Source organism: Corvus kubaryi, unplaced genomic scaffold (assembly GCF_017639235.1).
Source record: "Corvus kubaryi isolate FWS band 111438036 unplaced genomic scaffold, C.kubaryi_AGA036_p1.0 37260, whole genome shotgun sequence".
Lineage (NCBI taxonomy): Eukaryota > Metazoa > Chordata > Aves > Passeriformes > Corvidae > Corvus > Corvus kubaryi.
The window spans coordinates 8,145,080-8,170,052 of NW_024581077.1; the positions used below are offsets into that span (position 1 = coordinate 8,145,080).

General features: G+C 43.0%; 1 protein-coding gene across 3 annotated transcripts in view; it reads left to right on the forward strand.

Moving 5' to 3' along the window:
* Positions 1 to 295: 295 nt before the first annotated feature.
* The window catches only part of TSPAN9 (tetraspanin 9), a 172,593-nt gene continuing 147,915 nt past the window's right edge, over positions 296 to 24,973 (forward strand). Inside the window, exons 1-2 of one of the 3 annotated variants that reach the window (XM_042024294.1) lie at positions 296 to 402; positions 10,226 to 10,269. The gene's annotated coding sequence lies outside the window, so the exon portion shown is untranslated. The remainder of the gene's footprint in view (positions 403 to 10,225; positions 10,270 to 24,973) is intronic. The other 2 variants (XM_042024296.1, XM_042024295.1) reach the window with 2 other exon arrangements.

Below are 24,973 nucleotides of genomic sequence, written 5' to 3' on the forward strand. Positions count from 1 at the left end.
GGTGCCCCCCGCCCCGGCGCATCCCGCCAGCTCCGGGAGGGTGCGCCGGGGGATGCTCCTGGCGCCCACCCCAGGGGCTTCCGGAGGGTCCCGCGGGGGAAAAAGGGAGAGGGGCGGGCTCCAGGCACAGCTCTGCCTAAGGGGCTCCGGCGGGCGCAGGATGGAGCGGGTGGCGTGCGCTGGAGGAGGGGGCCGGCAACGCTCCCTTGCTCCATCCCTCCCTTCCCTCCTCCGCGGGGCTGGAGCCTCCCCTGGGCAGCGCCCCCAGCTCCTCCCCGCTCGGTAACGCCGGTCCGAGCCCCTCCTCCCGTTTCCGCTGGCAGGAGCTGGGGCCGTGTCCTGCTGTACCTCCGCCGCTCCCCCAGCTCTCGTCCCCATCCGGCCCGGCCCAGGGACGCGCGGGTGAGACCCGGCGCCGCGGGGGGCGAGGGGCGGCGGGGACCTGCGGGCGATTCCCGGCCCTGGGAGAGGGGACATGGCAGGAGCGGGGCGGCCCGGGGCGGGGGTGCCGGGGGCTGCCCGTCGCGGAGGTCGCGAGGGTCGCGGGATGCCGGCCCGGCCGCTGGAGATGCTGGGGAGCGGCGGGGTCCCGGCGGGATGGGGGTGCGGGAGGGGTGCGGGTGGCTCGTAGGGGTGAGGAGTGTTTGCTGGAAACAATAACCCCCCACCCCCTCCGGTGCCTGTGTGATTTTTGCGGAAACAGGAAAGTTAGTTCAGAGGGATGAGACGAGCCCAGTGGCGTCTGCGTGCGCGGTCCTGCTCTCGGCCGGGGAACCCGCGGTGCCCATCCCGCACGGGAGCGGATGGCTTCGGCTAGGGACGGATTTGTCCCCGCCAGCGGGGAGCACACCGCTGGGACAGCGCTGCTGGCAGGCGGGGGCTGCCTCTGCTGTGGCCTTGCGCACCCCCGAGGCTGCTGCGGTGTGAGGGGCTGGGAGCGCGCAGGACACGCGTGAGGGGAGGCTGCGCTCCGGCCGGGATGGGAGCGAGCCCGCGGTGGGCTGACAGCTCCGCCCGGCAGCGCCCGCCGAGGTCGTGCCAGCGGTTCCTGCCTTTCCCCTTCTTATGTAAAACTTGACTCCAGCGTGGCCTTTTCCTGTTAAAGCTTTCGGAAACTTTTCTTGCTGGATCTTGGATATCCGCCTGTCCCCGTGCTCCTGGTGGGAGGTGGGAGCTCTGTGAGGTCTGCCTCTAGGGAAGGCCTGTAGCTCCGGGGATTTCTGATGGGCAGGAGGGAGGAACTGTGATATGGGGATGCTGTGTTAAGAGAAAAACTAGGCTATGAGGATGAGCTGCATTTCTGTAGTTAATCCTTTTATCAACTCTTTCATTCTGTGCTTTTACTCTCTATAGTTCTGTGGTTTGAACCACAGGAATGGGGGCACCTGATTTTCCTACCTGACTGCATTGAACTTACTTTAAGACTTGGGCATAAGTCACCTGGGATATGTCTGGGAAAAAGTTAAATATTCTCTAGAACAGCCATGAAAGTTAAATCACACAGTTTGTTTGGGCTGTTGGCCCATTCCTAGATGGGCCTAAACGTTTGCCTGTGGAAGCCAAAACTTAATATGTTCCTGTAGCAAAGTTCTTAGTAACAGGTGCCACCAATTGTTTTAATGGTTTGTTTGTTAAGCTGGTAGTGGACTCCTTTGTAGCCGGGTTGTATAATTTCAAAGGATAGCAGCCACTGAAGTGTGCATTCATATGAGTTGTGTTGGCATGGAATGTGGGTTCAGAGTTAGCAATCAATAACTTTTAGAATGTCAAAAGATAAATTATCAATGCGATGTTGAGAACACCAAGGAAAAAGTTTTATGTCCTTTGCTTCCATTTTTCATTTTGCCTGAGCTCCAAGTGTGAAAACTGATGGAGCTAATATAGCTTCTGCCTCCAGATCTTTCCCTTTCATATTTTTAGACCTGTGATGATCATATTAAAAATCCTACAGGCAAAGCTTTTTGTATAATGGGGCTGTGAGACTTGTGGCAAACTTGGTTTTGGGTACTTTCTTTAAGCCTAATTGTCATTAATAAAGCTGCATAAGAAGACCTCGGGGTCAGAACATAACAAATGCAACGTCATTTGCATTATTCAGGCAAAGCTCTGGGGTTAGAATGGCCCTGTTCATCTCTGTTGAGCAGGGTAGAGGGTTAACTGTGAATGTCAGTGTTATCTTAAGTTATTTTGGTTATTTTAACAGAAAGTAGCTATCAGAGATGCATATCCCACAGTCTTTGCTTTCTGTGCTATTTTAAGTTATTTTCTTCCAAAGCATGCCAAACCTCAGCCTGTCCATGAGGGTATTTCCATCACAACTGTATATTTTTAGTGTTTAACCCCTGTCTCCCCAAACACACAGACTAAAAAACTGCAATAGAAAAGTGAAACACAGGAAGAGCACAGATTAAAATAGAAAACCAACACTGAGGTAGCAGCACTGATTGGAGGAGTTACTTTCACATTTGTGTCACATGTGAAACTGGCAAGTTTGCACTACAGAATCTGAGACTTTGTCTTGGTATTATTCTGAGAGAGCTGGTATGGAGCAGAAGTGAGTGCTTGTTTTAGAAGTAGTATGTTAATATTCCCGAGGTACTTGGGTTTTACAATTGAAAACTTGTCTCAGTTTCTCCCTTTTGTCATGTTTCAGGGTTGTGCTGTTTGCAAGTGACTGATGCCCCGTTAGTTTCCTACGTTGAATGTCACTAGATTTATTGATGCATGACAAAAAGAGATGAGAATGCTTTAAAGAAGCTGAGCTCGAGCCAGTGTTGTGCCCTGGAAGTGAAGGCAGCTGACAATACTCAGGGCTGTTTTAATAAGACTGCAGCCAGTACCCAAGGAAGTGATTTTCTCAGGTCAGGATCTGCATCAACAGGGTCCAGGACCAGGATTCACACACATGGCTGGAGGCAGGCACAGCTATGACACAGGTGGGGCAGGCACTGAAGGCCTCAGCCAGAGCTAAAATGGGGTCCCTGGTGCCTTAAGCAGAGAGTGAGGATGGATGTAAGGCTAAGAGAGCATTTAAAAGCTGTTCAGTGCTCTCAGAGCCCTGGTACAGCATGAGGATCATATGCTGAGGGAACTAGGCTTGTTCAGCCTGGAGAAAACTTTGATGGGACCTGTAGAGACCTTCTGGTACTTTAGAGGAGGTTCTCCAGAAGACAGAGCTTCTACAGTTTGGTATGTGGTGGCTGCATGAGGGACAGCAAAGGAAAGTTGAAATGAGGTTCAAGATCGATGTCATTTCTTGCAATGAGGACAATCAGATGTTGGAACATGTTACTCAGAGGGGTTGTGCAATGTCTGTCCTCACAGGTTTCCAAGGCCAAAGCAGATAAAGTCCTGTTGGGACCTCCTAGCTGGCCCTGTGTAAGGTAGAGCATGATGGAACACCCCCAGGCCTGCTCCAACATGAATTCTCTGATCCTGAGATCAGGCAGCCATTTGGTCTGAGAAGGAAGGAGGTGTGTAAAACTATGACAATACTTGTAAATACCCCAGATGAAGAAATGAAGGAAGGTTTTAAGATGCTGATGTGTTGCTAAGATGCTGAATGAAATTAAATTAAACACTTTCCTCACTATGCTAGGAGCTTATGCTGGAAAGGTGTGTATGTGGGTAGTGGAATACTTTGTATTTGTAGACTTGTTTTCCTTTAGTGATTGTCAAAGTAAAAAGTGCCTTTTTAGTGTAACATCACTTAAAGATGTGTTCTGGAATAGAACAAACCATGTTCTTTCAAATTTCATGCAGGAAGTGTAATGACAGTAAAGCATGGTGCTGAGCTTGAGGAAAGACAGTGTATGACCAGGGAATAGCTCTTTATCTGAGAGCTGCCTTCTTTGACTCTCTAGAAAATAGAATAAACTTTCCAGGACCAGCAGATCATCTCCCCATTTGTGCTGTGGTTGTTAACAGACCTTAGGATTGAGGTCGTGGTGAGGCCACCTTAGCAATACCCAGAGAATGTGAGTGGATCAGAAATAAATATTTGTCTTTTCCTCTCTACATGGCAGTGAAATTGTGGAAAAGTAGGGATGTGCTGAGGAAGTGCCATCTCTTCACTCAGTGTGATGATGTTAGAATTTAATTTTGAGGAGAAGTACTCATTGGGAAGATACAAACCTTTGTGTATTTTACTGAGGTGTAACAAGATGCTCTATTGGAGACTAAAGAGGTGTCACTAGTGCGCTCTGCACTTCCTATTCATCTCTCCTGATCTCCTAAAACTGACTTCCAGAGGCTGTTTCTGCAGCTCCTTTTAGCCTCCCTCCTGTGAAACATGCATTGCTGAATGTCAGTGCTGTGTTTCCTAGGAAAAACCCCATCAAATATGTCTTGTGGGTCACTTTCTGTGGTTCAGTGACATGTTTTCTGCAGTGTGTTTGTCATGAGGCAGGACGTTGTTCTCCAGTGAAAGATGCTGGATGCTTTCCTCATTGCACAGGTGTTCTGGGAAAGTGATGTGTCTCTGTGAGTTAAGTGTTAATACAGCTGGACAGCACTGTTGCTTAAATGTCTTTCAAGCCCTACCTCACCTTTCCGTCTGTTTTCTGATGATATTCCAAACACTTGCATTCATTGCTGTCAAAAAATAAACCTTGAGGGCTTGAGTTTGTAGAATGAGGCATGATCCTTGGGCAAAGCCCAGCTGCTGCAAGCTGTTACTGTCTGCAAGCCCAGTAAGAAAGGAGACATCTGACTGTGCTTCACATGGAAGAAAGAAGAGATAGGACATGTAGGATCCTGAGTAAGTAATGAGCTGTGTTTTGATGCCAGTGGGATGTATTGGTCTGTTAGACTGCCTGTTGAGGAGGGGTGAAAAAATTTTATTGTTGAACAGCTTTTAAAATCAAGAGTGTAAAACAGACAGGCATGTTGTAGGGATAGCTCCAGGCAGATGGGGCAGACTAAATCATAAACATATGCTCCAGTAAGCCTTTAAGTGGACAAAGGTATTAATTAAGCTTAGCATTTCTTTACAGTGATGTGAATATGACATTGCATTACTACAATAACACTGAAGTAGTAACATAAGTTTAAAAGATTTGAAGTTTGTGTTGATCTTTGTTTCAAAAGGTAAAGCAGGAAAACTTATTAAAGTTGTTTTGAAAGCACTTTTCCCTTTTGCTGTCAGAGTTCTCCTTTGTAATGCAAACGCTGTCATGCTGTTCTAACGCCTGATATTTCTGGAGCTGCAAGTGACTAATAGCTGGGTGTTTATTTCCGTGATCCCTGTTGCAAGTGCAAAAGGGGAAACAAACTGCATTAACTAGTGAAAAGCTGATGATATTTTTGAGGCCAGGTCACTGTATGTCTCTAGAATCAGCTGAACTGTGTTAACTGGGCTTTAGTTTCTGCTCTGATATTGCTCAAGTTGAGCTGCCTTTGTCCTGGGCCATCCTCACTGGTTTACAAGTCTTGGACTGGTCTGTGTAAGCTCATAGTGACGGTATGATGGAATTTATCAGCCTCACGCGGGCATAGGACCACAGGGGCTGCATTATCCGTGTGTGGCATGTCTGGGCAGGAGGCAGGGATAGACTGGAGAAGGAGCTTGGGGGGAATGGGTGGGAAGGCAGGAGCCTTGAGAAGGCACTAGGCTAAGGGAGAGGAAGTGCGCAGCCCTCCCCTGGGAGGAAGGGCTGAAAAGGAAGGATGAGGTGGTACACTGAACAGAGCGCTGAAATGTCACACCCTGTCAGCAGGTTTGAAGGCAACTTAGATCAAAATTTTGAGACTCTGTGCTAGGGAACAGGGATCAATGCAAATCCTAGAGAGCAGAGGGTTCTGTGAACTCTCCTATATTTGGTGTCCTTTAATTTCAGTCTTAATTAAATTCACTTGGCCTGAAGGATTGAGGGAGGCAAAGCCTGAAGTTGAAAGAATCCTGGGTTTAGGACACTGGTGGGAAGAACCCAAGTGAGTTGTCTTGTGCAATTGGGTAGTCAGTGCTGTCTCCTCAAGTATCTTATGGCAATGTGCTGACAATCACATTTATGGTGATTGCAGCTGTACTCCAAACTCTTGTTGAGCTCTGGCAAGGAGACTTTCGATTTTCATTTGCACATTTCTAAAGGTTAAATAACTGAAGAATGCTTTTGAAAGCATACTTTCCTTTCTGTTTCTCTAGTGCTGTTTTTTATCCACAACTCTGCATACAGTTCGGTGTAAGGCGGTTCTGCCCAGGATGTTCATCCAGCTTTATTTTAAACAGTTCCTTGATTTTGTAAATATATACTTATCCCGAAATCAGCTTTGCATTCCATTTTAAGACTGCAGCCATATGTGAATGAAGGTTGTTACCTGACTTTGTTTGAAGAAAGTGCAGCTGAAGTTGTGAAGGATTGAAAGCAATGTTCTGAGAATGTCTAGTATGTTGTTTCCACTGGAGGACAGTCTGCACTGTATTGTTTATATGCATTTATATACATGTGGACAAAATACCATTAGGGGAATGGGATAATGGTTCTGGCAACAGAGACCTGTACTAACATGCAGATGGAAGCATGTCTCCTTGTAAAATAAAAACCTAAATGGCTGGCCTAAAAGCTTGTTAAGGAAACCTTCCAAATATAAATTAAGTGTTTTTCTTTCATACATCAGAGCATTTGGATCTCTCCAGTGCTGCTGTGCTGTCTCACTGAGGTTTGCCAAGTAACAGTGGCTCTGAGTGTTAGAAAAGCTCTTGCTGGTCTATGTTCCCAGAAGTGGAGAAAGCAGCAGAACTGGCAAGACTTCGCATTCATAGCACCTGGGACACTGTGGACAGCAGCAGAGACATCTATAGGGAGGATATAAATTGCATAGATGCCTAATGCTGAGCTATTTGGTGCCATCAAAGATGAAGAGCAAGGGGGAAGAACTGCAACTCTGGGAAAATTCTCAATATATTCCCCTCACACCTACTCAGGATGAAAGATCAGCTAAATCCTACACACTGAAACTTCCCCTGTTTCATGTGGGAAGACCCAGGACAGTATTTCAGGTGAATATGGTCATAGATTAGGATATGAAGGCCATGGTGAAAGTAATTGCTAGAACCAGTGATCCGTAGAGGGATTTGACTATCTGTAGAGGAAGAGACTTCATTGATGTGTTTGACTTTTTGGATGTGTTCTCTATTCTCATTATATAGAAGGCAAAGTGAAAAGGATGTGAAGCAAAGAAGGGATCTTCTAAGGAGAACCAGGAGGAGGAAATGAGAACAGACAGAGTCTTAATTTCACACACTAATGTAAATTTATCTGGATGGCTTTCAGTTTTCCAAGTTCCATGTTGTCACACCATTTTCCTGGTGAATGGTCACCGCAAAGTACCTCCTGAGACTTATACAAGAAACTCTCTTCAATCTGTCTTTTGTAAAATAATTTCTTAAGTCATCTTTCTTAAAGCAGTCTGTTTTCCTTGAAAAATCCACCTTCAGTTTCCTGCTCTCTAGGGACACCCAAGCAATCTCTATTGCATCTTGCTTTCTTTTATGAAAACAAAAAGTCCTGCTTGTGTTTCATTATAGCTTGGTTTTCACAGCTGTTTAGTCTCTATCTTCAATTCTTCCTTCTTATTCTGTTCTCAATCAGTTCCTCTCTGAAGAGCTGAGGAAGTTTGTTCTATGGTAAGAACAGAACAGTTTTGCTGTCTTTAGTCCATTTCTTCCTTGTTGTTTCTACACTAAACCACAGAAAGGAAACAAAACTGGTCCAAGTCATTTAGATATGCAGCTGGTTTTTTTTTTTGAACTGCTTTTTAAAGAGCTCTTTAAAGAGAAATGTTGCTTCATTTAGGAATCCCCGTATTTCTCTCTGTTTTAGGAAGTACTGTTTAGTTCCTCTGTTTTTAAAATTTGAAAGTAATTTATCAAAATCTTCTTAAGGCCCTTGTTTGTTTTGAAGGTGCTAAGTCATCCCCCTCCTTTACTTTTAAAAGATACTGAGAGGTGATGTTCATTGCTCCATGTTCTTGTTAAGTCTTAGGTAGAAGATCACTACCAGACTATTTCTGCTTGTATCACTAGACAGCCCAGTTGCTGTTTCAAAGATCTGTAAGTGGTTAGAGCTGTAGGTTTAAATTTTATTAATAAAATGTACTCGTACTTGAGGTACAAAATATCCCCATGGCAAACTCAAAACTGTCAAGGACAACCAAAGTAGGTACTTACCTGGTGATGACATTGGTCCAAGGCAGTCATTTACAAAAGCAAACAGACTTTGCTTGCCCTTGGGACATGGTTTGAGGAGCTGAAAGACAAGCATGCTTTAGTTCAGAGGACAAGGTGTGGTGATGCACCTAACAGTTACCAGGAGATAAGTGCCTACCAGTCACTGAGCTTTCTAGAAGAGAAAAGATCAGCATTTTCTTCTAGGTTTTGTTAGCCCTCATGTTATAGGACTTCTGCTTTGGAAGGCAGACTTGTCTCCTTATTTTCTTCTGCTGTCGACTGTGGATTGAATAGGTTGTCTGGCTGCTGAGTACAGTTCCTTACTCTTGTAGAAAACATAGTGAAAGATTCAAGTTTCTGAAGGATTTGCAGAGTGGCTGTTCCTTGTATCATAGTTTTTTGCAACAATCTTGTACCTATCCAAGCCCAATAGTGAATCTGTGGGGGTATGAACTGAGCTCTTCAGTTGCATCTGCCCATGAATTTTCATGTCACCAGTTCTGGTCTGTCAGAAGAGTCTTGTTTCCTTGAGTTTATTATTAATGTTTACCTTGGCCAACAACAAGACCTCTTTGACAGTTTTCTTGCAAGCATTTCATTTTCCTTTCTTAATTTTACTGTGTAGAGCTGGCTTTTGTCAAGGCAATCAGTGTACCTTGGACATGGCTAGGACTGCTACCTGTTTTGCAGGATTACATGACTTCAAGTGCTCCTCTCAGGCCATTTCTGCCTTTGTTACAGATCATGCTGTGTTCATAACTAGCTTACATCAGTGGTGGAGAAAGTTCATCTATAAGCATAGCTGACAGCATACTGTGTGTGACAGCAGTTTGATTAACTAGCCAACATCTACCCAATGGAGCTGTGGGAAGCTTGGATTGTTTAATTCTTGATTATTTTTTAAGATTATATATTTATTTTATTATTTATTAGTTATTGCTTAGGCACTCTTGACTTCAATATGAGTAGTTCAGTGGCTGAAATTGTTGTTACCTGTGTCACTGGGGAGTTAGATTTGGTGGATGCCTGCAAGTCCTTGCCACGGAGTCTGATATCAGTTATGAATTCATATAGCATTAGTCCACTTTAACAAAGATCTATAGAACTGATGTGTATCATCTGTTGAAGTGTCCATGTGCTGAAGCAGGTTAAGTAAACAGACCGTGTGAAATCAGCAGCAATGTTTCGGTGTCTTACTTGATACAGTGAATCAGGTGAAGGGAAAACATTAATTTAAAAATCAACAACAACAATGCAATAATGGAAACATTTCCATGACCAAGTTTGGTGAATAATCACAATTTTTTCAGTAATTAGTCTGTACTTTTTTTGTTTGCAGTTGCAATAATATTGATGGGCTTTTAAACAGTGGAGATGACACTGTTCCATGTCTTTCCTCTATATGGTTGAAGGAAATCCTAGTCTCACTTTGGTCAGTTTTCTATTTTTGTAGCACCCTTCTGACATTGGGGTGGTGCTGTTACAGGCCTGAAATCTCCAGTATAGATTGGAGAAGGTAGGGTGCTTTCTGTTGCGTGGTTTTGTGTGAGTTTCACTTCAGCAGTGTTTTGTTGTACTAGAAGCAAAGGTGACACCAGTCAGAAAGCAAGGCTACTGGAGGAGAGTTCATCAGGAAGGGTCTTGCTTAATTTCTAGTTTGGCTGCTATAAGCAGGTCATCAGGAGTCGTGGTGATAATGGGGGACCTGAATGCCAAGGGGTAGAAGCACTGGATTTTTCTGACTAGCACTTTTGATTTAATAGACACACAGCTTTTGCTTTTCCCTGTGATCTCTGTTTTCCCTTTAGTTTTTGTAAGTCTGTTTTAATATTTGTGTATTGCCATTATTTAAACTTGAGTCCAGATCAAATCAGTATATTATGCCCCAGAGACCAGTGTTAAGATTTACTCCTTTTGTTCAGAAGCAGATAGAATTTGATATACCTTTTCCTGTTTGTTTTTTTTTTAATGTCTCCTTTCTGTCATCCCAAGCTAATTACGTTTGTGGTGGGAAGTGGGTCTAAAAGGCAAAAAACTTCATTTTCTTCTTCTTTCCAGGTTTGGTCTGCAACTTTTTCCTTGGTGTACATCCAATTACCTCAGTAAGTAAGATCTCTGAAGTATTCTTGGAGTCATTCAGCATTATCTTTGATACTGCTCACATTGACATTACGGGGAGACGAGTTGGTCCAACACTCAGCCCTTATAAAACCTTCTTGTAATCTGTTATTTTCTTGCCACAAATGCTGAGAGAGTCCAGAGTAACGTGCTTGTTGTTTGGGTTGTGTCCAAGTGCTGCCAGAAGTACTGAAGGAAATGTAACAGGGGAGGACAATACCCCTCTTCATTATATGCAAATATTCCTCTTCCTCTGTTTTCTTACCTGTCTGTGATATTTGTAGGGAAAGGAAGCAGGGAAGAGTGAAACAAGGTTCCTACTGATAGCACTTTCATTAGTCCATCTAAGTTTTATCCTTTTGTGCAGGGGTAATTCTATAAACAGGCTTAGAAAAATAGACTCATCTTGGAGGAACCCAGGGTTACCCTGGCATTAGGTGTCTTAGTACAGCTGCAGGCCCATTGCTTTGTGTTTTTACATTCCCTATGTTCTTCAGGGATTTAGCCTCAGCCAGGAGTGAGTGGAAGATGTGGCACTGCTTACCTTTCATTAAGTTTCTCACATAGTAGAAGCAGCTCCTTTAGGGAAAGCAAGGTGGTCCATCTTTCTGCTGAATGCCATGAGTTCTGCCAAAGGCTGCAAGGAGTGCAGCTTGGTAAATCCAAGCAGTGAGAGCAACAGTGAGATAATAGTCCACTCTTGTACTCAGCTTGCCAAGAACTGTTTCACACTTCTGTGCTGCTGTGTAAAACTTGTCATGACAGCTGCAGGCAAAGAACATTTACTGTTGTACGTTTTGGGATGAGTGATAGGAGATTATGGTCTATGAAGGGAAAGAATCATCTTGTAAGTGGGAAAAGCTAAGAACATGTTAGGTGAGGCTAAAAAAAGGAATGCTGGAGCTTTCCTTTACTCTTGTGTAAATCATCATTACAGGTGATGCCATGCAATGCAATGGCTCAGTCTTGGGGATACTGCAAAGATGCTGTTTATTTAAGAGAGAACTTGGAAATATCCTGAGAGAGTTTTCAATGTCAAGGCAATAGTTCTGTTGTCTAACTGCTGTGGAAAATTTCACTTGTAGGACTTGTGTGTTCCAAGAGAAAAATCAGTAACAGGAGGTATTAATAGGAGGTACACAACAAGGTTAAAATCTGCACATTTGATATTAGACATGGTTGTGGTTTAACTCCAGCCAACAGCCAAGCCCCACACAGCTGCTCACTCACTCCCCCACCAATGGGATTGGGGAGAGAATTGGAAAGGTGAAAGCTGGAAAACTCATGGGTTAAGCCACAAGCACAAGCAAAGCAAGGAATTAATTCAGTGCTTCCCACGGGCAAGCAGGTGTTCAGCCATCTTCAGGAGAGCAGAGCCCATCACATGGAATGGTGACCTGGGAAGACAAAAGCCCTCCCTCTAATCTCCCTCCCTTTCTCCTTCTTCCTTCACTTGATAAACTGAGCATGATGTTATATGATATGAAATATCCCTTTGGTCAGTTGGGGTCAGCTGTCTCAGCTGTGTCTCTTCCCAATACTCACAGTTTCCTCGCCGTGGCAATATAAGAAGCAGAAAAGGCCTTGGCTCTGTGTAAGCCCTGCTCACCACCACCAAAAACATCTCTATATTAACCTTTTGTTAAGCACAAATCCAAACCACAGCCCCATATCAGCTGCTGTGAAGAAAACTAACTCTACCTCAAAACCCCAAACCAGCACAGATGTGAATAGCTTCCCAGTATTTCTGTTGCAAGGCAAAGAATGAAAAGATAGGTGGGGGGTGTTAGGCATCGACACAGGTAACATCTGTATTTGTAATAGATGAGACACAATGTTACAGTATGTAAGATAAAGAACCTATGAAATTTCATGCTGTAGAATTTAAGATTGTTATAAAGAGTCTTGTCTTGGTCATAATATCTCTCCATAAGGCTGCTGTGTGTTTACATCTTGCAATGATTTTTCTGATTACCTTTTGCATGTGTGCCGTGCTCTGAATCACACAGAATGATGGTTTGTTGATTACTGTGTCCTAGGAGAGCTGGGTGATGGAGTACACTAGGGAAAAGATAGTTGGGGAAGATCGAAATGGTTGTTATTTGTTCCAGGAGTTTTCTTTCTGTTCATTCTTGTGCCACTTGAAATGATTGCTGTATTGTGAGCTCTTTCATCTTGTTTCCACACCTTTAAAATTTGATACTGCAGAAATTAATGTAACATCATCTATAATGTTTAAGCTGCTCATGTTATGAAAGTGAGAATTCCCACAGCAGCCTTAACTGTACCCCCAGAAGACAGAGCAAATCAAGTGAATGTCTTAAGTTACAACATTGTGTAGCACTGGGCACTAGGATGTACAGTTTGGCAAATATTTACATTTCAGATCTGGTCCAAGTCCATGGCAGTAACGAAATATCGTGTGTTAATTATGCTAAATGATCATATTACATTGGTAAATGGGAATAGGCTTGATTCCCAGAATGCTGATCTGTGATTCACATCATCAAGGAGTACAAAAGAATCCACATCCCTTAGAGAGGGAAGATAAATAGGATATTTCAAACATTTTTCTTGCATGCATGGTAATGTGCAATTTTCCCCCTTTCCATTATGTTCCTGAAATCTGTTTCACAGCAAATTGAAAAATTAGTATCCCATCTCTAATGGAGGTTTAGAAATTACCCCACTTTCTTTACCTTGCTTATCAGCATTAGCTGCTGGATTTCAGATACCCTTTTGTATTAACTCAAGAATTTTCCTTTCAAAGTGCAAAGAAGATAGGACTTAAACTTGCTGAGCAGAATGGGAAACATACTTTTTGCTTTCTATGAAATGTACTCATGCATATTAAAAAGCTTGCCAGACTTGAATTTCTAGAACCTGAACAACAAATTGTTGTTAAAACAAAGTGATTGAATGCCTTGCTGATCTGTGGTATTGAAGTTGAGTGAAATGCTGCTACTCATCACTCAAAATTAAATACAGTGTATTACAAAAGCTATTGTAGGAAACTGCTCAGTAGAGAGCTCAGACCCAGACTGAATAGTGAAGGCAATCTCCAGTTATATCTTAAAACCACCACACACTGGGGGGTTTTTTAAATGTCTGTAAAACACTGTTGTGTAATGAAATCAAAAAGGGCGTGTGAGATGCTTTGTGACGGTTTGTTTTTGGCAGGCAGCCATTCCAGATAAGATGGATATTTTGACATATAGGATGTATTGAATAATGGGTTTTAAATGTTTAAGGTGCTATTTAAGGTATGGGATCAAGTTGTCACTGTGCCTTACCCATGTGGTGGACTGTGAGGTCTTCTAGGGTGACCCTGGATACCTCATTGGGGCAGGGCTGTTCTTCGTTTGTGTGGTTTGTTTGGGACTGTGAGCAGGGTCATTGCTCTCAGGTTTTTCATACTGTGCCCAGCAGAGTGAGGCACAGAGGGGAGCACCTGGGACCTACTGAACAAATACAAGCTGTAGAATTTAATCCAAAATGAGATCAGGCAAGCAAGGCAAGAAAGAGAAGTATGAGAAGAGGTTTTGTTAACTTGTATTGACTGTCTTACAGTCATAGAAATAACTTGATGACCCCGTTGTGCCAAAGGCATGTATTTGCAAATTGTGTGAAATGTGCTCAGATATTCCACAGTTGGGCCAACATCTTGTTCATTTCTGATTTGAATGACTACTTGGCATCAGTCTCTGTTCTTGGTCATAAGAAGAGCTTGTCCAATTAAATGGATAATGTTAGGTCACATCTTCAGGAACATTATTAGAAGTTCTGCTAAGGTAGCTTGAGGAAAAGAAAGTTGCTGTGGGCAGTGGCCTTGGGGCTGGCATTTGGCCAGGTCAGGATAATTTCATTTTCAGAGTCTCTGTTTTAAACTGGATTCTGAGGCCTTGAGGCAAAATTGTAAATGATCCTGTCCTGTAAGTTACTAAGTAATATGATACAGCTAAACTTTAATGTGCCATAAAGTTAAATCTCCATGTATAAGAGCACCCCACTGGCAAAAGATAAATTAGTTATGGGGAAAGGAAAATTATTTGTCCCAGAGATACTGTTGAGTTAATCACTGGTTCTTCTCAGGTTGCTTCAACCTGGAATATTTGTCCCCATCATTCATTAACATGTTTTGTTATTACTTCTGCTCCCTTGGAATATCAGATTTGTGGCACTTTCCCATGGGTGGATTTTTATTTAAGTTTTTTAATATGGCGAAAGATTTTCACTTCAGTATTTAGTGACATGTATAACCAAACCTCCTTATGAATGATGGGGTGAGGCTGTCTCTTACTTGTTTGTCATGTGAGAGAAGGCATGGAGGAATGTGATGGAGCACAGTTTTCTGCTCTTACTTAGCTTGTTGTCCCTGTTGCTTGTCACCAAGCTCCCACAGGGGGCTGTGATCCACAGCTGCCTTCCACAGAGCAGTTCTTGGGCATGGCAGCCCCTGAAAGCAGCTGTGGGGTCCATCTCTCTGGGCTGAGCTGGTTCGTGGTACTTGTTTTGTGGCATCTCTTTTGTCTGCATGTCTGTGATGAAATAAAAAGGCCTCATTTTAAACAGTGATGTGTACATGTTCCTGTGGTAGCCTATTGGACAGCTGTGAACTAAACAAAATTTCTTAAAGCAGTAGTTTTCATATTTTCTATTATCAGACCTTAAGTATTTTCTGGAGAGTCTCTGTATATTCAATTCAAATCCACTTTGATTTCGGATTTATTGGCTGCTGTGTTTAAATTGTTGACCTAACTATTCATTTCTGCTTGGTGTATATCACAGTCATGCAGCTGAGCTTCAGAGAGGCTGTGAATAGTTAGGTATATTTGTCTTAAGGAAACTGATCTTACTAGAGTACCAAAGCTTTGATTGTCAGTGGATTCTTTCTTGCTTTCTCTTCTTTTGCATAAAATTGTTGCTCCTGGGATCCCTGAACAGTTTTTTTCAGTGTAGGAGAGAAGTCTGTGGCTTCGTATGGAGGTAGGTGGGATTTTCAGGAGCTGCATTACTTGCCTCGCTAGAAGTCCTGGAATCCTCCCCATCATTTACAAAGGGATACTGCTGTCGCTCAGCAGAAACATTTGTAGTATCACAGAGGTTAGAGATGCCAGTGAGGAAAAAACATTACACTTTTCAGCCAGCTCTCTGCAGAGCCAGTATCAAATTTCTCCCTACTGATGTGTTTCTTGGCACTTTGGTTCAGTTGCTGCGGATTTTCCAGCAGCTGAGTGCCCCTCAGGCAGGTAGGTTTCCCCCAAGCAGAGGCACAGAAGTATGTTCCTAATACACTTGATACTTTTTTCACAGTGTATCATTATTGATTGTGGAAGTCATTGCGGAGGCTATTTCCAAGCCCATTTTCCAAGCCATGTTCAGTGTTTTTGAAAAAAAAAAAAAAAAAAAAAAAAAGTTGGGGATCCATGTAGGTATCGACAATAGCTGTTAATTCTGTTTTTCAAGCTAATGAGTCACTCTCCTGCTTTGTGTTCCTGCCATGGCAGTACTGGGAGGCTGTCAGCTCGTGCTCAGCCCTGTGCTGTTCCTGACTGAACTGTGCTACTCAGCTGCTTTATCTTTGCCATCCTGCCAGCTCCTTCTCAGCCTGCCTCTGTATTGCCCTCAGGCTGACATGGAGATTAATTGACCTAGTATCGTAGGATGTTTCCTCTTTTAAAGTCCTCGCGCCAGCAATGTTTAAGAAGGAAAAAGGGCGAGTTTGGAAACAAATAGTCGGCTAGCTAGGATTTGGTGTGCAACATCTGAGGACAGCTAACACAAAGCAGCATTATTAATGGGAAACGTATGGCATAAATGCACTATTGCTGTATAGCACACAAGATGTGAAAAATGTACTGAATTTCCTCATTTTGCCCTTAGTAGTGGGTTTCAGAGGCTCATGCACAGATCTCCTGAAGTAACTCATCAGGAAACTTATTTTTCTAAGTGGTCTGCATCAAGCAAATCCCAGAACCTTACATGATTCAGTTATTTGATTGAACTGAGAGTTGAGGCTTGATAAGGTATTCAGTAACAAAGCCAGGCAGTAAAGTCAGCTGGAAACTGAAAGACACATGAGCTGACAAGAGCCTGTCACATGAACCGGGAGGAGGTGAAGCTGCAAACATTTTGAAGTGGCCTATTTGATGCTATGCAAGATGGGTAAAATTTGAACCCAGGGTTGCTAGCATTTGGGCTGTCTTTGTGTGTTTATTTTTGCCTTCTGTTCCAGGGGAGCACATTAGGTCAGGCTTGACTGTACACTGCTAGCAGTGCTGGGAGTGACGGGAGATGCTGTGGGCATGGAGAGTGAGCCATGCATGACTAAGAACAGAAATGAATTCAGTGCCTGTGACTCTGAGCTGGACAGATAACACAAATTTGTGTGGAGCAGTTGCAAAAGCACAGACTCTTCCTTACAGAAAAATTATTGGAAAAGTTAGTTTGAATTCGGGAAGAAAGTGAGCTTAAAGCACAATCAGGCTTTGCCAAGGGCTCTGTCTCTGAAAGGAACATTCACAGAGTGTTGACACTGTAGTTATTTTGGATTGTTCTCAGCCTAAACACGCTGAAAGGTGAAGGATTTGCCACATAAAAGTGCTGAAAATAGGTATGTTCATACCAATTACTTAGCAGAACTTGTATCATGATGAGTATCTTTTTGTCAAAATAATTTTTGCAATCTTTTGAAAGCGTTTGTGCAATTTAAGGTGAAAACAGAAAGCTAGGTAGCTTTAGATATCATGGTTTGATTTTAAAATGTGTTTTCTTTTTTAAAAGCCTATTTTGAAAAATGAAATATCTTACAATTAGTTTATCTTGTCTCCCGGGATTTATCTTTAGCCTAAATAGTGTTTATGTCTCTAATTTATGTTTAAGTGTGGTATGCTTCTTTGACAGCATTGCCTGCTTGTTTCTTACATGCTTGGTGCGTATCAAAAAGAATACAGAAACAGTCAGGAAGAAGTTAGCTGCGTGTTGTGATGTGCATGTTTTGTGCACTGTCAGGAAAATCCACAAACGCCAAGGAGACAGAGGAGTCCTGCAACTTCATTCGAATAAAGGGAGAGAGCCCACCGGGGCACACGCCCGCGGGGTTTTCTCTCTCGAGGTTTCGGAGTGCACAGCCTCCTTTTATCCCAAACTCCCGGCCGCATGTTGCCCTCGTCCTTTCCCCACTGGCTCAGGTACAGGGAAGGTACAGCCTTCCCGATCCGCCTCCCACATCTTCCCCCTCGAACCTACTGTTTTACCCCAAAGCTCAGAAGTTCAGGCTTGTGCAGACCCTTGTGGGTTTCAGGAGCCAAGCTGTGTGGGCTCTGCAGCAAACCTGCTGCCCAAAGTTAGTAGAGACATTAATACCCATTTCAAAGACGTTTACACCCATACCTTCACCCATCGAATTGTTTGTAAAGACATTAGCTTGCCTCTCAGCTGTTTTGATGTTAAAATTTTTAATGGTTGCCGTGCAATTTAAACTTAGAGCTTTGTGAACACTATTGCTTGAAATATGCATCTTTAAGCCTGTTTGTTTTTCTCTCGTGGCTTGTGATTTTCAGTTCTGTTCACCTACTGGAGAGTAAAGATTTGCCAAGAGCTGATTTTTGTCTGGGAGCCTCACACAGAAGTGTCAGATGTGCTCTTTGTCCAGCCGCACCTTGGTGCTGTTTGGGTCATTCCAGAGACATGCAAGATGGGAGGAGGACTCCAGGGGTGAACTGAAAATTAATAATTTGCAGTTTTGGATAACTAATTCAGCATGCTATCAAAACTTGTATTTTTCCTTGTGATTTATTATTATAACCTTGGTACATAATTAAAAAAAAAAAAAGAGAGAATTTCTGGAAAGCCAGTGAGTATGTCTGTATAAGAGTACTAATTTTTACCTTTTGCATTTACTGACATTTGTATATATCTGGCTTTCAAAGCTGACAGCTGAAATAAAAATCTCGGGGACAACACTGACCTTTGTTAAGGTTTTTTTCTTGTCACAATTGTTTAGTGCTTTAGTCTTCAGTCTGCTCGGGTTTTTTTCTTGTCTTGTTTTTTTTTTCTTTTTTTGGAGGGGGGTGCCTGTTTGTTTGGTTTGGGTTTTGTTTTGGTTTTTGTCATTTGTTTTTGCTTTAAAGCTGCTCACAGTGCACCTTTTATTTATTGGTGTGATACAGTACACAGTGAAGACTGAAGTTGGCAAAGAGCTGGTGCCACAGAATGTACTTTTTTACTGTTTCCTGCTTTTGTATTTTCATGCAAGTGCTTCCTTTGATAGCAGCACAGAACAATACAAAGCCTAAACTTTAATTTTTTAATTTTAACAATTGTTACTTGTTCAGGAACAGTGCTTTACAGTTGGCTGGTACCAACTGGTGGATGAGGGTGCAGTTGAGGGAATCCAGCCAAGCTCAGACAAATTCCTGTTTGTTAAAGCATCCTGAGCTACCCAACTTGAAATATATTAAATGAGGCTGATGAACCTTTGATGAATGAGAAGATGTAGCAGAACGTGGAAAGAAATAAAGTCGTTTGGGCATGGAAATCTTCTCTCTTAAGGGAGGGTGTGTAAAGAGAGAGAAAAAGACTAATCTTCAGCATTCGTATAGGTTAAAATAGTGTAGTGACTTTGTCCACTTTTTGTTCTCTGCACTCAGTTTAAATAAAGCTGCAGATCTGTGTGTGTACCCTTGTTTCAAAATAACATGTTAATTCACCTTAGGCTCTTCTGTTACGTTACCATAATTCCATGGATACCCAACTTGAACAAATATATGAAATACTTAAAATTGAAAAGATATGGTATTATTATGCATGCTATCCTATCTTTTAATCTAGTAGTCTCCCAGGATTCTTAAAAGAAAGAAGGGGAGGTTCACTGAAACACAAAGACGGTAAAAACAAGAAAATTGCATGGTTCTTTTCATACATCATATCATTATTATAGATTGTAGAAGTCATCATCAGGGTTGATGGTGGGGCTGTGAGTTTAGTGCATTTAAAACAGTTTGGGGTTACAGTTAGGTAACACAAGAATTCCTAACTGGTGTGGGATATAAAATACTTGGTTTCAGTTCTTAAGTCTATTCTCCACCTATTAAGTTCAATTAGGGATTTTCATGTATGAGCGATTTCTCTTTTTGCCGACTGCTGGGAGGTTCTTGTCCTGTTTGAGGACAGCACTCAGCATTTTAAGGCTACACATGATGCAGTATTTTTTTCAGTGCAGCACTGTCAGACTGTGTGTTGTGGTGCATTTACTCTGATCTGACCACAGTGCCCACAAACAGGAAATCTGTGGGTACCCGTGAACTTCTGGTACTGTAGGAGCGCGGCTCGTGGCTGCGTCACCATGTGATGGGCAGGTGGTCACATCCGATCGGAGGCATGCTTATGAGTCAGCAAAAATGGAGGCATTTTCCTCCTGTTTCAGTGCCTTCCGTCATGAAACCAGAGGGTGTTTTATGGGAGTGTCAGGAAAGAGCCCTGGGGAATTTTTCTGCCCACAGCTGTGGGACGGTGTCGCGGGTTCGGTTTGTAACCGGGCAGAAACACCAATTTAGTGTAGTGGTTTGGTCCAAAATACTCATTACTGTTTATCTGCTGTGAGATAAGAATTAGGAGAAATGCAAAACAGGCACCAAACTTGAAAGAATATAAAGAAGTTTATTAACAGACCTAAAAGAAGAAAAAAAAAAAAAAATACCACCTTCAGAACTCTCCTCCTCCCCCCACCTTCCTCCCTTCTCCCACTGACGATGTGAAAAGACAACCCTTAAGATGTTCAGTCTGTTTACCACTTCCATAATAACCTTGTTCAGTCCATTTAGAAAGAGAAGTCTCTTCTTGCTCATGCTATGAAAACATTATCACAACGAGACAGCCGCCCACTTCCAAATATCGTTCAGTCCATTTAGGAAGAGGAGTCTCTCTGCCTGCGTGTGAGTCCTTTCCCCCGACTTGCAGCTTTTCCCGCAACTGCTTTCGAGGGTCCACTCTTGAAGTTTTTTGGGGTACAATTTTTAAGGTTGAGCCGTTCAGAAACAAAAACAGAGGCCCTTCTCCTTCCCTGGGAGCAAAGGGTCTTCATCATCTTCATCTTTAGGACTATCTCTGGGAGCATCTCTACGGACTGAGGTTTTCTCCTTTCCCGTTCGGAGCAAAAGTCCTCATCTGGTTCATCTCTCCCTGTCCAAACTTCTCATGAAATTACAGCTGCGTCAGCATCTGCCTATCTCAGCGCAGGTGCTTTTGCTTACGAGTTGAACACTCCACCCCCCATATCTTCATGAAATTACAACAGGATACTCTGATATATCATAGCTTCACAACAGAATTTCAGCTTTAAGCATCTCCTCTCTCTCTTCCCTCAGGTTTTCAGCTCTTCACAGCAATAAAAGGGTTACTCTCACCTCGGCCTTGCAGCTTTACAGCTGGAATGTTGAATTTTTTCTTATCGCAGTGGAGAGGGGGGAGAGCCGAGCCGCTCCGGCTGCCCACGGCAAGGCAGTGGGGGGGGGTTCCACGGCTGGAACAGGTCCATGGCTTCAGGATGGCCGTGGCCCGGCCCGGCCCGGCCCAAGCAGGGCCTGGCCGGGCCCACTGGGCCCTGCTCAGGCCCTGCAGCCACCTGTCCCAGCGCCGGAAACGAGAGAGAGCTTGGAGGGGGAGTTTGCCTATTCTTAAATGTGGATCACAGAGGTGATCACAACTTTAAGTGGCTTAGAGAATTGTCCATATTCAAACTGGCCAGCTGATAGGTTCTATCAGTTCCCAGAGGAAACTGTAAGCACCCCTTAGCAAGGACGTCCCTTCCGGGACTATGCTTGCTAACCTATGACAGACGGTTAACAAAGATGATGGGAAATTGGGTTAGATGAGTTGTTTTGTGAAAGTGGATGGATGCCAGACTAGATGCTGTATTAACTCAGAGATTCCCAAAGGATGGCACATGTGCTAGTTGTGGTATCTGAGCATGCCCATGCATCAGAATTGTGTTACCATGCTGAGAATGTGGATAAAGCAGAAGCACTGCCATAAAAGTATGTAGCTGACCAAAGTGATTTTGAAACTTCTGTACTTGATGAGCTCTGGTCAACTTTAGAGACCTCGACATTCCTATCAAATATTTATTAACATCATTCTATGTTTTAAAACTGTATTTGCCTTTGTCTTCCTAAAGATTTAACTGGGCTTCAGAGATCCAGTGTGCTTACGGTTGATGTAATGCCTTCTGCTGATGCTGGTGTGAACAGCACTGAATTTTTTGACAGATTTCACAAAACTGCTGAACAAAAGTAGCTGTGTAATGTGGGTGACTGTATCTGTATGTGTAACTGAGAGTCATGGGAGCAACTTGAAGCCAAGTATTACATCAGACTCTGCATTCCAGGCAGTGATTTGGTTTGTCCCTGCTGGATTATTGCTGCTCTCATAGTTTGTGTCAGCAAGTTTACTCATGATTGACATGAATTTTTAGTCCAGATTAATGCTATCAAGTATAGGCCCCATCACTGACTACCGTGATCAGATACTTGACAGTACAACTGGCAGCCTTCATGTCAGTAGTGGCTCCTATAGAGCAGATATGGTAAGGACAGTGGCACTGTGGATGTGATACACAGGCCAGGGGTCACCATCTGTGTCATGGAAGCCTCCCAAGGGCTTGCTTCCAGCCTGATAAAAAGCCTGTGTCTATATAACCTTGTGCATCTTGGTACCCATATCAATATGTTTGTACTGAGGGAGGCATATGGAGGGAGTGGGGACACATTTAAATTTTCTTGCAACAAGTGCTGCTAACTAAGCAGATAGGCTGTGGGTGGAGCTGCTCAAACATTCCTCAGTGATACAAACATATGCCAGCGCTCCTTGTGCATTGCATGGTGCAGGACTTGCTCAGGTTTCTCATGGAATAGTTTGGATTGGAAGTTACCTTTTAAAGGCCATCTAATCCAGCCCCCTGCAATGAGCAGGGATATCTTCAATCAGACCAGGCTGCTCAGAACCCCATCCATCCTGGCTTGAATGTTTCCAGGGATGGGGCATCTGTCACACTCTGGGCAACCTGTGTCAGTGTTTTATCACCCTCATTGTAAAAAGCTTCTTATATCTAACCTAAGTTGATTCTCCTTCAGTTTGAAACCTTCCATCTTCGTCCTATCATTGCATGTCCTTGTAAAATGTCCCTGTCCAGGTTTCAGACCCCCTTTAGGTACTGGAAGGTGCTATTTGTTCTCCAGGCTGAACAACCCCAAATTTTAGCATGTCTTCTTCAGAGAGGTGCTCCAGCCATCTGATCATCTTCATGTCCCTCCTCTGGCCTCACTCCAACAGTTCCACATCCTTTATCAACACTTTCTTTTACTGGAGGCCCAGAACGGATTTAGTTCAGTGTTGAGTAAAGGAAAACAATCACTTCTATTATCTACTGTGTATTGTCTTGTGGATACAGTACAGTAAGCTTTTAGCCTTAATTGCAATTCTGAGTCCTGTTTAGCCCAGTCTCCACTGGTAACCACACATCCTTTTTAGCAGAGGTCTTTTCCTGGTGGCCTGTTTCTCTGGCCTGTCTAGGTCCATCAAAATGGTAGCTCTGTCCTGGAGCTTACTCTCTGCATCCTCTGGTTTGCTGTCATCTGCAAGCCTGATCAGTGTACTGTGTCACCTTCTCCAGGTCACTGATAAAGGTGTTAAACAGGACAAGCCTCAAGACAGACCCATGCAATACTCTCCTCTTGGCGCAGATTGACACTTCAACCACTCTTCTTCGAGCCCAGCCTTCCAAGCAGTTTTTTACCTGTCTAGTTGCTCGCCAATCCAGACTGTTAAAAGACTTGCTGAGGTAAATCACATCCAGTGCTCTGCCATTGTCCACAAATCCAGTTGGTCAGTCATTATTTGTCACTGGCTAACTTGTGTTGACTGTTCCCATTCATCCACAGCATCTGCATATGCGCAGGAATGTGTTCCAAGAATACTTGGTTCATGCTCCAGTTCATGCTGACCCTCTGGAAAACAGCTCTGTCTGGTTGATGACAAGCTGACCATGAGCCAGCTTTGTGGCAAAGGCAGACAAAGGCATTCAGGACTGTGTTAGGGAGAGCATTTCCATCAGTTTGAGATGGGTGGTGGTCCTCCACACTCAGCACTGCTAAGACGCAGCTGGAGTACTGTGCCCATTTGTAGCTCCTCAGCAAAGGAAAGCTGTGGATATAATGGAGCTAGTCCAGCAAAAGGCCACAGAAGTTATTAAGGGACTGGAGCATCTTTCGTACAAGGAGTGGCAGTGAGAACTAGGACCGTTCAGCCTGGGGAAAATCTTATCAACGTGTACAATACCTCATGGAGGGGGGGAAATGATGAAGTGGGAGCCAGGCTCAGTACTGCCCACTGACAGAATGAGAAGCAGTAGACACAACTTAAAACTTAGCTTATCTGTTAGAACATTTCTCCTTCTTCTATCAGTACCTAATGCTGTTAGCAGTCTCCCTTTTTGTCATATGAACTTTGTTTTGTTATTGGTGCTCCAGATTTCATTGAATTTGTTGGTGAAGAACCCTCCAGAGAAGGTTTCCCTCTGAGCTTTCCTTTTTTTGCATGCTAATTAAACTCAAGTTGAAATTTGTATGTGGAGCCTGAGGAGGAAAAGGGGAATTTTTCAGCCATGCTTATGTATAAACAGTTTGTTTTAAATAGAGTGAATTATAAAAGCCAGTATTTCTTAAGTTTTAATATTTGCCTATCTTACAACTTGGGTTATGGAAATAGAGGATTGATTCTTTTATCTTTTAAAATTTTATAATTTAGTTTTTTAGCATCAAGCAGAACTTCTCCTTAGGCTGAAATATGGGGCTGAAGCTGAGTAAAAGATCTCCTGTAATTTCACGTAGTTGCTGTGGGGCAGAATTGCACATTACAGGAAAGGTTGGAATACCTTAATTTTAAAGACAAAATTGGCCCAGTGGTATTTTATAAATCTACTTTTTAATTTTTAGTTTTACAGTGGTTAAAAATAAACCATAGTGATTAATTTCTTAACTCAAGCATCTTCTCAGCCTCCCTCTTGGCTTACCTGTGCGTTAATTTTAACACTAGAGGGCAGCTGAAACACTTCAGTTCTTTCAGAAAATCAGCTTTAGGAGAACAGCTTTCATTCTTTGTTACCCGAAGAAGGGAGTTTTGTTAGCTGCCTATTATGTGATGTTTATTTTAGCAATTAATTTGCTTTAATTCCTTCAGTTTTTTTAAAACCTAAAAATCTAGCGTCTAACTTTCTTTCTTTGTGCCTCTAGAGCTGTATCACGCAATTAAACTGATCATCAGTTGAAGAGGGAGAATAGTTTCACATTATAGTAGCTATGAAGACATACTGCCTGTGCTTCCTGTGTGATGGGTATTTTGAACCACCTTGTTTCAGAAACAAAGAGAGAGATGCCGGAGATGGGAATGCGTTAAAGATCTGTTATCTTAATTTTTCTCAAGAAAGTTAAAGTTTGTCTTGTAGCACTAACAATTTATTTCATAGTTTTTGTTGGTATGTAAGTTTAAATTAACTTCCAAAACACTTGAGTTGATATTTTCTTATTCTCTGCTTTGTTTTAAAGCCATCTTTTTTTTTTTTTTTTTGGTAGCAGAGCTTCAAAATGGCAACTTCTCTCCCTCCAATGTTATTCTATCCTCTCAGCAATCAGG